Source organism: Xyrauchen texanus, chromosome 4, assembly GCF_025860055.1.
Source record: "Xyrauchen texanus isolate HMW12.3.18 chromosome 4, RBS_HiC_50CHRs, whole genome shotgun sequence".
NCBI lineage: Eukaryota > Metazoa > Chordata > Actinopteri > Cypriniformes > Catostomidae > Xyrauchen > Xyrauchen texanus.
In genome coordinates this window covers 8,592,085-8,603,931 of record NC_068279.1, presented here as the reverse complement: position 1 = coordinate 8,603,931, position 11,847 = coordinate 8,592,085, and the positions used below count along the sequence as shown (strand labels likewise).

The 11,847-nt window shown below is 34.9% G+C and overlaps 1 long non-coding RNA gene across 1 annotated transcript; it reads left to right on the top strand.

The window, feature by feature from the left end:
• The first annotated feature begins 58 nt into the window (after positions 1 to 58).
• Positions 59 to 11,447, top strand: LOC127643324 (uncharacterized). The gene is made up of 3 exons (XR_007970482.1): positions 59 to 187; positions 1,203 to 1,251; positions 10,091 to 11,447. It is a non-coding gene; the product is annotated as an uncharacterized LOC127643324 (long non-coding RNA).
• Positions 11,448 to 11,847: the final 400 nt, after the last annotated feature.

The window sequence follows — 11,847 nt, the reverse complement described above, 5'->3', positions numbered from 1 at the left end:
GCAAATTATAAGTTGTGCCTTTCCCCTGGTAGTGGAAAACATTGCATGCGCAGACACTCAGAACTGTACACCAATGAACAGCATGCAGACACTCTGAACTGTTCACCAATGAATTGCATGCAGACACTCTGAGCTGCTCAGTAAATGATTCCAGATTTGAGCGGTTAACCTATCAGTGCAATCATGGGTAAAGTAACTATCCTATTTGTTATACTCACGCATTTTGCCAGGTCTGAAGTCTCTTTATGTGCATTAGGAAAATGTTCTTGCAGACTGATATTGCATTTATACTTTCTGCTCGAGTGTTTTTTTTTTGTCATTTATCTAATGCAATCAACAATCCACTGTAGATATCAACACATATGGACCAGCCCAAAGTAAATATATATATATTTATATATTGCCTAAATATGTAGGCCTATTTAAATTACTCCGTATGTAAAATGCAGCACAGTCCGGTTGTTCTCGGTGGGCAATAGCAGCAAGTTAGGCATTACATGTTGGGCTAAATGCTGAGTAAAAAAAGTGCCTTTTTGCAAAGAATGTCGTTGCCAATCAAGTCAACGCATGCAGCCAGAAAATGACCCAAGTGCATGTGTAACGCAAGGAGTGCAGCGCGTGCAAGGCACTTGACCTTTCTCTTTGGTATACAATACCTGGCTGGTTATCGGCTTATCGGGGTTCATAATTAATGAATAGCAACAAAAGTTATGTTTTGTTGACCTGCAGCGATAGCAACCGGATTGAATCTAATTTACACTCGGGCGATTGAATAACAGGCAAAAGCAACGGGACACTAATGAGATAACCTAGTTAACGACACCACTGTTTTCACTGCAGCTTAACACTATTTGTTTTTGGATGTTTATCTAACTCCTAGCATGTTATCGGTAATAAATAAACAAACGTGATAATTTTGCAGATTTTAAGCGTCTGAGGAAAGAGTTGATGTGTGGGCTGTTAATTCAAAGAATTAATAATAGTTAGTTTTTAAAAATGTGCTAATTCCTGGTGACATTTTTGACACTTCTTTAACATATCCATGGCACTTTAAATATCCATGATATCCCTTCGATTAATAGGCTACATTTGATGTTAAAAGATAATTTTTTTTTAATTGTAAACAATATTGTTACATTGGTGACATCTCTCAACAACGGCCTGTATTGGATTGATTTTTTTAAATTTCTTTCCATTTTTAGGAATGGGTTATGTGCAGTGATTTTGTGCAAGATCAAGAAGCAGACGTGCGTAAGTATTTCCTTCTTTTATCAGATGCGTCTGATTCCAGATCACTTCATCACTGAAAGTCGGAAACGTCATTTGTAAATACACAGGTGATAACAGACAAAATTCAGAACTTGATAAAAAAAAAAAAAAACCTGGACAGACCGCTTTTCAATTACAGGTAGGTAGGTACAAGTTGCGCAACGGAAACAATATAGCCTATAGAGTCTGTGCACTAAAAAATCCATAAGCAACCTATATAAATATGCATGAAGAAAAAAACATGTCACGCGTGCATTTTTTCGATAAAGTGAGTGAGCAACAGCTAGGCCTACAAGTTTCAGTGGATCAACGAACAGAAGATTCAGACGGAGGGAAAATTTGCATTTATATTTATTGGTAATCCGGGTTGCCTTTCAGTTAACCACTTTGTTCTTTTTATTTATACAAATTATTTGTCACACATTTTACCTCACAAATCATACTTTTAGAGATAAAAATGTATAAAATAAATTATTGCCTATTACAATAACACAAGAAATATAATTTAGGATTGGGTGTTTATTATTTGCTTAGCTTCATATATTTTAATTAAACTTATATTCTCTCTCTCTCTCTCTCTCTCTCTCTCTCTCTCTCTCGCTCTCTCTCTCTCTTCTTTCTTGTTTTTCTTTTTTCTTTTCCTACATGCAGTAGGTAATGCCATTTTGGGATGTCAGACAATTCAGTTTTATCCAAATGATAAAAACATTTACCAGGTTATGTCGCAATGGAATTAAAATACACATTATTAATTTGTGGTTTGGATTCGACATGTCCTGTTTTGTCTCTCAGCGGCGCCTCACAGAATGCACCAGGTGCGCGTGTACAATTTCTGCACCGTATTACCTATTTAAGTACAAGCCATTTTTTCTCAAGAGACTAGATAGAATTTAGAAAGTCGAGTTTTTAAATTAGCTAATGATTAGGCTTCTTTTGTTTGGAATTTTGGCAACGCTTAATAAAAAATAAAAAAAAGTCTTAAAAAAAAATCACAAACTAACATTATATCACCAGTCCACAGATAGTCCATTCATACTAAATATATGAAATGCTTGATTCAATGTTTCGTGATAGGCTATTTCTATAGGCTGTATTTATATATTTCTAACTGAAGATCAGCTAACCTGGCTTTAAAAATACAAATGTTTGGTAATGGTTATAATGTTGTGTCCCCAAATCTTTTGTTTGTTTTGAACAATTTTTAAAATATTTTGGAGCAATACTTTCTTGTGAAGTTATTTTAATCCATAAGATTTACATATTTACAAAAATCTTTAAATTAATCGTTTTATCGAAATAAATGTGTATTTATTTCAAATTTATATTTTTTTAATACAGTATCTGTTACATTTTAGCAATGTTATGTTAATGTAGAGCAAGTGCTGCTTGTGTTCTTTGGTGAGCTTAATTCTCCGTTTCATTATAGCACCTTTTAAGAGGTAACCATGAACATTTGTTAATTAGATTTGTTCAATCTCTGAAAATTACAGTGAACGTTTAAACTGTAACAGCAGCCAAATAAAGGTCTATAAAACATGTATGTCCTGATAAAATCAATGTCCTTTACTATTTACGGTCAATCATGATGTTTTAGAGTAATAAAGCGCTTATATCACAACGGAGCAATCTAAACGAAAAAAGTGCTCGTTTATGCAAATAATGCGATTTAAATTGTTTCTGACATGTCAGCTCGTAGAATACCGTAAATGAAAACTCTATTCTTTTAAATAATAAAAGACATCAAGATTTAAAGAACATTATTATTATTATTATTATTATTATTATTATCATCATCATCATCGAATTTATTTATGAAAAAAAAATGTAAATGCCGAGTTCAATTTGATCTATATTTTTGACAATTTATACGAGCTGGTTTAAATTAGATAATTTTTTTTTTTTTAATTTTTGTTAATTTTTTTTTTTTTATATAAATTGGATGGCACCAATTAAGTCAAGATGTGTTATGCACAGGAAACAGTAGCCAACTGCAAAACAAGTGACATCACTCCATCGAGGGGTTGCTTGTTTGAATTTGATTCAATTTGGGATACTAATTCGTTTCGCGATTCGCGACCAATTTATGCGCTATATAAACTATGTGCGAAAAACATTGCATTTCGGTCTTCATTTAGTGGTTGCATGCAGGGTTTGTGAACCGACTTGACTTATATGAATATTTATAATATGGAAAGGGCATAATTCTAGCAGTTGTTCATACATTTCTTGCATTAAAGAGAGTGAGATTTGAACTGTGTGGTCCTGAGTTTGGGTTCTGGTAACACGAGACATGAGCTCGCGCCCATGCCTCATTAGAAAGCTCACGAGAAACTTTCACATCTTAAGACATGTTCTGCACCCTTTCAAAGGTGCGAGTATGATTAACCTGCTGAGGAAGACATCGCAAACACCCAAACAAAAATAGTCCCTTAATTTCAGGCCCTCTTGTGAAACAGAACAAGGACTTATTGGAACATTTTCACTGGGGTCTGTTTTTGATATTTGCTTCTATCAACATCTAAGATTTATGAAGCGGATCCTTGCATGAAGCTTACAGTGTGCAGTATACAGCCTCCGGGCGTTTTTAGGTATCTCTCCAATTTTGACAAAACCCTGGAGGGAAAGCGGTCAGATGTTAATTAGAACCCGAGATCAATTAGCAGATAATAAATCATACCGTGTCAGAGGAGCGCGCTGCGCTGATTTCGCCCATTCATATATGGGGACTGTATTCAAAATCCAATCCTATCTAAATATTAGCCCAAATCCCTGAATAAGACCCGCAGGAAGTGAGCAGCTGACCGCTGACAGTTGGGTTGCTGAGTAGATATCCCCTGATTCCCAGGCTGGTTTCACATAGCAGTCGTGCGCAAACATACGAGGATGCCCAAAAACTGGCATTCAAAAAAGAAAAAAACAATTTGGCAAATTTTGCATGCATTTATTGTGCAAAGCAAGCGAATGAAGAAATATTCCCGCTTTTCCCAAACAGAAATGCTATATATGGCAATATGTAAAACACATAGTATAACATGTTTATGTATGTTTTCTCTGATAAATAAAAAGGTTTACATACTTTTACGTACCTAAATATTACAAATGTAACCGTTGTCATATAGTTACGTAATAAGCTATTTTCCAAAATCATAGTGACATTTAAAAATGTACATATACCCATACATAGCTTATACGTTTTAATTTATAATATATAATATTCACATATTGCCATATTGCCATATATCAGATTTCTCTGTGGGTTTTGACGATGTGGGCAATGGAATTTTGTTCTAGAATATGAGGCTATAAAGCCTTTAACAGTGATTTATCTAAAAAAAAAAAAAAAACACACACACAGTCTGAAGAACTGCATTAAAATATTGTATTAGCAATATATTAGACTATAGTTCACTTTTTATATATGCATGTAGGCTAATTATGCATATACAATTAACTTATATTCATATAATTAAGTCTATATAACAACAACTTTGAAAACGAAAAATATTTTCTATTACAATGTTTTTCATGGCGCACTGATTTATCAAAATTCTATTTGACCCCCCAAATTATTCAACCTTTTGTTTAAAATAATGTCTCGATCTCTTAATATGTTTGAATACGAAGTCCACCGAAGCTGCATACAGGATGGTGTTTCTCGTGTCGTTGGGGTTCTGATAGTTTGTTCACAATCCTTGTCATGGGATCTGTCTGTCAGAAACGGGAAATGTGACAATAACTGGAGACACGAACTGGGCATGGTTAAAGAACATTTACTGTAAACACGCTTCCTTTTTGGCTCAAAAATTCAGGTTTCCTGTTAACTGTTCATTTTTTATTTTTGTCATTTGAGTATAGGGACGTAAAAACACAATGGGCATGGACACAATGAAACCGTTATCCCCTGTGTCTCCCACTAACCTTGGACGACAAGCTCAACTGTTGTCACGCACATTTTGCTCATAAGGCTGAAGAGAATTGAGGTATGATGAGATTACGGATGACTCCTCTTAGATTAAGACATTTCAAGTCTTTTCGTTAATATCCTTTAAAACTGAAGTTGAGGATGTCATTACATTTATGTCAAGAGTTTGTCTTATTGTTTGTAAAGATCTTATAGTTATCATATTTTATAACTACAATTGTATACACTTCTATTTTTATTTCGAATATCTTTCTCTATTATTATTATGCTTATTATTATTCCTTTATATTTCTATCACCACTCAAAATGCAGTTTTCTGTAATCTCAAAGATTTTCATAGACCACTGAACTAACAATACTTAGTAAAATAGGTGTAATCTACAATCACTTGGTCTACTACTAGTACTCGATGGGTTTAATGTATATTTGTCTTAATAAATAGTACATTTATTTAGATGCTTTATTAATTAGGTATACACTTATTTATATTTGATTTAATAACCCATACAGAAATCTGATGAATGGCAACATATGCTAAACACATAAATGATATATATGTTTATACAAAATAAAAAGCTACATACTTGTATGTGTATATATATATATATATATATATATATATATATATATATATATATATATATATATATATATATATATATATATATATGTGTATGTGTGTGTGTGTGTGTGTGTGTGTGTGTAATATATAATATGTAAAAAAATGTCTTTTAAAATGAACAATTTTCTCCTAAATGGTAGTACTGATTCACAATCACAATTGAATATGTACATATATCCACATATTAATTAACTATATATTTTTATTATATATGTTCATGTATGGCCATATCAGATTTCTGTATAGGAAACCATAATTTTAAACACAAAAATGGCTAAACTTGCTTTCATTAAAATGTAGGGTTCACGGTTGTTTTTATAAAAAATAAAAATGAATGAGCCTTGCAATGATTTGTTTTTTTGTCAAATCCAAAAGCAAAAAGAGTCACATTTCAAATGTTGAATGAATCCTTTCACGAGCCCCATTGAAAGACAGAAACCAACTGTCTTCCCTCAGACTCATAATGAGGCATGAGACTTGTTTATTTGTGAAGAAGAAAAGCTCCAAATCGCTGCAAATAGGACCTTTTGGTAAATATCCACCCCAAACATCTACCCTGCCAAACCTTGCTGCTATCAACTGATCTCTGAGAGCTATAAACGGCTTACAAATCTAAATATTTCTTTATTGCCTCCGATATGCAGTAAGCGTGCGTGGTAGGTTGATATTCTAGGTTGTTTTAAAATATTGAAACAATACAGTGCAGAACCAAAAAATCAAAAATCAAATAGACTAATAAATGTGACCACTCATTGTTTTCCCAGGTTCACAATCCATATAAATCCAGGCAGTCTTTGAAGATCACAGAAACATATTTAGTCAAGCAAATTTCTCACAGAACACAGGCAGACCCTGGAATGTCCCATCGACTGAGGTTTCTCAAAAAATCACCCCCCCCCCCACCTTTGTTTTAAAATGGGAAAGCTTTTAGCTTGTGAAAAGTATCCTTTTCCTATCTGAGCAGAGGCGACAAGCCCATCATCACCTATCCCCTCTCCAGCTCTGCTATTGGCCAGCCTGTAAATAGCTGGCATTCCTGTTACAAAGAACCGATGATATGGAAGCAGGGCCGCAGTGATCTCCTAAATTAATTAAGATCGTTTCTCAGTCTGGGAGGGATCTAATGCTTTTGCGTTTCTTAATTCATTTTAAGCTCAGAATTAATAATACTGTAAGGAGAATCTCTGTTCATTATTAACGTGCAAGTGGTCATTTCACATGAGTGAACAGTCTTTAACGTTGAGTCCATATCCCCCTATGTTTCTTCCAGCTGACCCCTTCACCAACACAAGCCAGTGTTTATTTTAATATGAGAAGGCCTCATGTTGTTATTCTGGAGAGATTGTAAGCTCATCTCTCCCCCTGTTTCTCCCTCCTACTGCTACTGCTGTCCTTACTATATACAAAGCTTAAAACTGGAGCCTCTGCCTGTCCTACAGTAGCTAGTCGTGAGGAAAATGGTTGATGGACAGCCGGACTGACTGCAAAATGGACTATTTTGTAGGTTGTAGACTGTATTTCTGTTCTGATTTTCTCATTTTCCTCTCAAACTCCCACTCTCCATCTGTCTTCCTGAGCAGTTCATTTATATTTGGGGGACTGTAATTCGATGACACTCTTCCATTATGCAAATGGTTTGAGTTTTTGCCATTTTAGTCTATGAAACATTCTCAACTTGTTCCTTTCAAAATACCCATGTGAATCACAGAGAGTGCAATTTAAGATTAAATGGTTTGATATCCTGAAGAATGGCCCAGAATGGCTAACTTGTACCCACCTGCCCCGTCCCAATGCCCAATTGACGTGGATGGAAAACCAGAAGTTTGGTCCACAGAGGGCAGACCAAACAGGCAATTGCCTTTACTCTTTCCTTTGCTCTTCATCTCTGGTATCCAGATAAAGAGCAGTAAGTAACATGGGCTTGCAAACAAAATGGGATATGAGTGGAATGCTACATTTGGAAGAATTCTCTTCTTGGTAACAGCGCCATGGTCCTTCACCATATGTAAATGGATACAACATTCCCATACTTATGAACAAATATATAGCAACATAGAAAAACACCATAATAAAATTCATATGAGATGATCAATCTCAATCAATGAGCTCTCAATCAATCAACGCCATGCTACATTGATGCCCATGGTTATGTTGTATTCAGGCCTTCAGAGGACCTGCTGACTGTTATTTCGTGGCACAGACTTGCGAGCAAGAAAACACCCTCTCAGCCAATAAGATTGCAGGACAGTTTGGCTGATAAAGATTAAAGTGATTCATCATCTCAGTGCTGGCTGCCTCCACACGTTTGTTTTGATCTCTTTGTGTGAAGTGTGTTCTGACAGTGAGGAATTAGGGAGCATGTGGTCCAGTTAGGTAGCTATGGTACCATGGAATGTAAATGCACATGTCTGTGTGCGTTTAGGTATTTCATGTATGCCACTGTATACCTTTGCAGGTGGATGAGTCTGTAAATGTGTGAGCACACTGTGGGCGAGCAGTTGAGGTGAAAATTGAGTTAAAAGACCATGGCATTTTTACATATGCTCATTGGTGTGTGCATAGACACCCCTCACCATGAATGGTCAGTTATGGAAATCCCTTGTGCTCCAGAGAACGGGTGCTAAGGATGTTTACGGTGGGCAGAGTGTCATGGGAGAGGTGGAGGTTGACCGCTGTGTCTCGCAAAGTATGTACAAGCAATTTATTATGTTTGTCACACACTTTTTCTATTTGCATCCACTAAGGTGTGTTTAGTAGATGGCATGAACATTTGAGACTGAGAAAAATTATACAGCAGATTATGTTTCCTGTTTATAATAGAGGTCACTCTGTTGTGGCATATAGCTTAAATATTTTAGGATTCCACATTGGTTATTGGTTGTCTGAATACAGACACTATGAAGTGATTGTCCACAACAAAATAAAGTATATTTTTCTCAGTTTTTATTTAGTTTTGTTTGTGTTCAAATGTAACATTTTTTGCCCCTAGCTAAAATGATTCAATCACTTACTTATTTGATTGTAAAATAATAAGAGTGAAAATAATAGACAGTTTGTTCTTTTCTGTTCTTTTTTCAATTCTTGTTTCAGTTTCTATGTAACTATGTTAGCCTAATGTTGCATAGCTGAATTTATTGCAGAATCTCAGATTTATTTTAATGGAAGTTTCATTTGTGTTTCCATATTGTAAACAGTTATTTCCACTTCAGTTATTTCTATTTCAAATTTTTAGAATATATTGTGTTGCTCCTATTATTGTTATTATTGCTCATAAACTAACAAATTAATGATCTATATTACAGTTCTAGACTGTTGGAATAGTCTGAATAAAGGTAGTCGGATGCAAAGTTTAAATGGTTTGTTATTTTATTATTTTCTGCCTTTAATGCCTCATTTACTTTTTCTAAATATCTTATTAATTGTTGAGCTATATAAATATGGATAAATATCACACACACACACACACACACACACACACACACACACACACACACACACACACACACACACACACACACACACACACACATGCTACCAGTCAAAATTTTGAAACACTTGATTGAAATGTTTCACATGATCTTAAAAATATTTTGATCTGAAGGCATACGCTTAAATGTTTGAAATTAGTTTTGTAGACAAAAATATAATTCTGCCACAATATTAATTTATTTAATTACAAAACTAAAATGTAATAAAAAAAAAAAAAAGATTTTGAAATTACTGACTTGGACCAAATAATAAAGAAAAGCAGCCAATAAGTGCCCAACATAGATGGGAACTCCTTCAATAATGTTTAAAAAGTATCCCAGTGTGATACCTAAAGAAGATGTTTAAGAAAATGTCAAGAGTACATGTCTGCAAATTCTAGGAAAAGCTGTGAAGATGCTCAAATATAACACAGTTTTGATTTTGTTTAGTCACAACATAATTCCCATAGTTCTATTTATGTTATTCCATAGTTTTGGTGACTTTTACGGCTGTGTAAAAGTAAATAAATACCAAAAATGTAAACCATTTTTCAAGATTTTGTCCCTCTCTCTGCCTCATCCAGGAGATTTCAGCATTACTGATTCTAAATCTAATGCCTATCAGCCCCTGAGAAAATGCCATGAAATGTCACCCTAAATCTCTACATTTAAATACATCCCTAAAATCCTTCTTCCCGTATACAGTGCATTAGAAAAAACAGTGGGATTTTCTTATATTTTCACTAGTCAAAAGAATCTTGATTTGTGTGAGCATATTATTTGTTTTTTTGTCTCCTTCTCTACTCCCAGACACACAAAACTCACAACACCGACTTCTTTTTACACCCTCACCAGACTGAAATATGGAGCAAATCTTGGGCGAGCGGAGAAAAGAAAAACAGACAACAGAGTGAAGCCTCTTGCTGCAGTGTGTTGTAGTAACCTCCCATGTGGATAAAACGAGAGGAGCGAAAACACAGTAATGAGATGGGGGAAAAAGAGAGAGTCTATGTTTGGGTCCAATTTCTCTCCACATTCATCTTCACAGCACTGGTTTTGTGTGGGACTTGGAATGATGAGATATTTGGCACAACCCCTGTGTGATGATATTTACTGAAGCATGTTTACGCCCTTGGACCATCCTGCAGTGTTATGTTAAATACTTTTGAGCTTCACTTTTTTTTTAGCACACTTCCTTGAATTCCCTTCATTTTCCAGTCTTTCTTTTGTCTGTTTTTTTACGTACATTTACGTTCACCCTGCCTACTCAGTGAAAGTTTTTGTGTTGTTTTGAGTTTGTTGAATTATTTCTGGACATGGGGGACATGCGTCTGTGGGTAGGTTTGTGTGTGGCTGTGTGTTTCTGTGAGTATCTGCAGTATTCCAAAAAGCTGCAGCTCCCCTATGTGGTCCAGCAGTGCTTTGCAGTGCAGTGGGAAAGACATAGTCAGATCCAAAGGGAACTGAGAAACCCTGTTCTGGTCCAGCCCATGGAGAGTCAGCATTCTCTGAGAGAAGCTATTCAGGAATGATTCTTTATAAAGGATCATGATCATTGGTTTTGTCACATTATTTACATTGCCAGTCAAAAGTTCAGACATACTTGATGTTTCTCATGATCTTACAAACTTTTTGATCTAAAGGCTTATGCTTAAATGTTTGGCATTTGTATTGTAGACAAATATAAATTGTGCCAATGTGCAAGTTACCTTACAAAATGTAATTTCATTATTCAAATGGATGAGTAGGTCTGTATAGTGAAATAAAGCAGCCAGCATACATGGAAACCCCAATACTGTTTAAAAAGCATCCCATTCTATGCTGGTTGAGAGAATGACCGGAGTGTGCATAACTGTCTTTTGGCAAAGGGTGGCTACTTAGAAGAAGCTGAAATATAATACAGATTTGTCATAAATAATATTCAGGGTCATTTTTTAATACAAGTTTAGCTCAATCGGAAGCATTTGTGACATAACGTTGATTACCACAAAACAATAATTTCGAGGCTACAGTGAGGCAATTACAATGAGGTTTAAAGGCAGAAATGTGAAGCTAATCATTTTATAAAAGCACCTACATTAATTATTCTCTTAAAACTTGCATATTATTTGAGCTTTAAAATATTTAAAATGTAATTTACTGGGATTACAGGGTTGGTAATACGTAGTCATGGCAACAAAGTTGTGAAAATTGGATATAAATTACACAGAAAAAGTAAGCAAATTTATCACACTAAAATCAAGTTTACATGCATATTGTTTACATCTTGTTGCCATTGTTTTGAATCAGTGAGTATTTTAACGTTTACTGATTGGCCCCATTCACTTTCATTGTTACCCAGATTTTTACTCTTTTTAAAGAAAAGGAGGGAGAAGACGAAATGAATGCGGCAGATGGTATTTATACCCCAGTCAAATAGTGTCAGATTCTATTTGCACCCATATTTAAATACTAACACAGTATTTGTTTAAATGAATACAATATTTACATGTAGCCAATGTAACGACGATAAAATGGGGCTAATATGATCATATTCCTTGGTTCTAGTCAGTTCTCTGGCTGCTGCA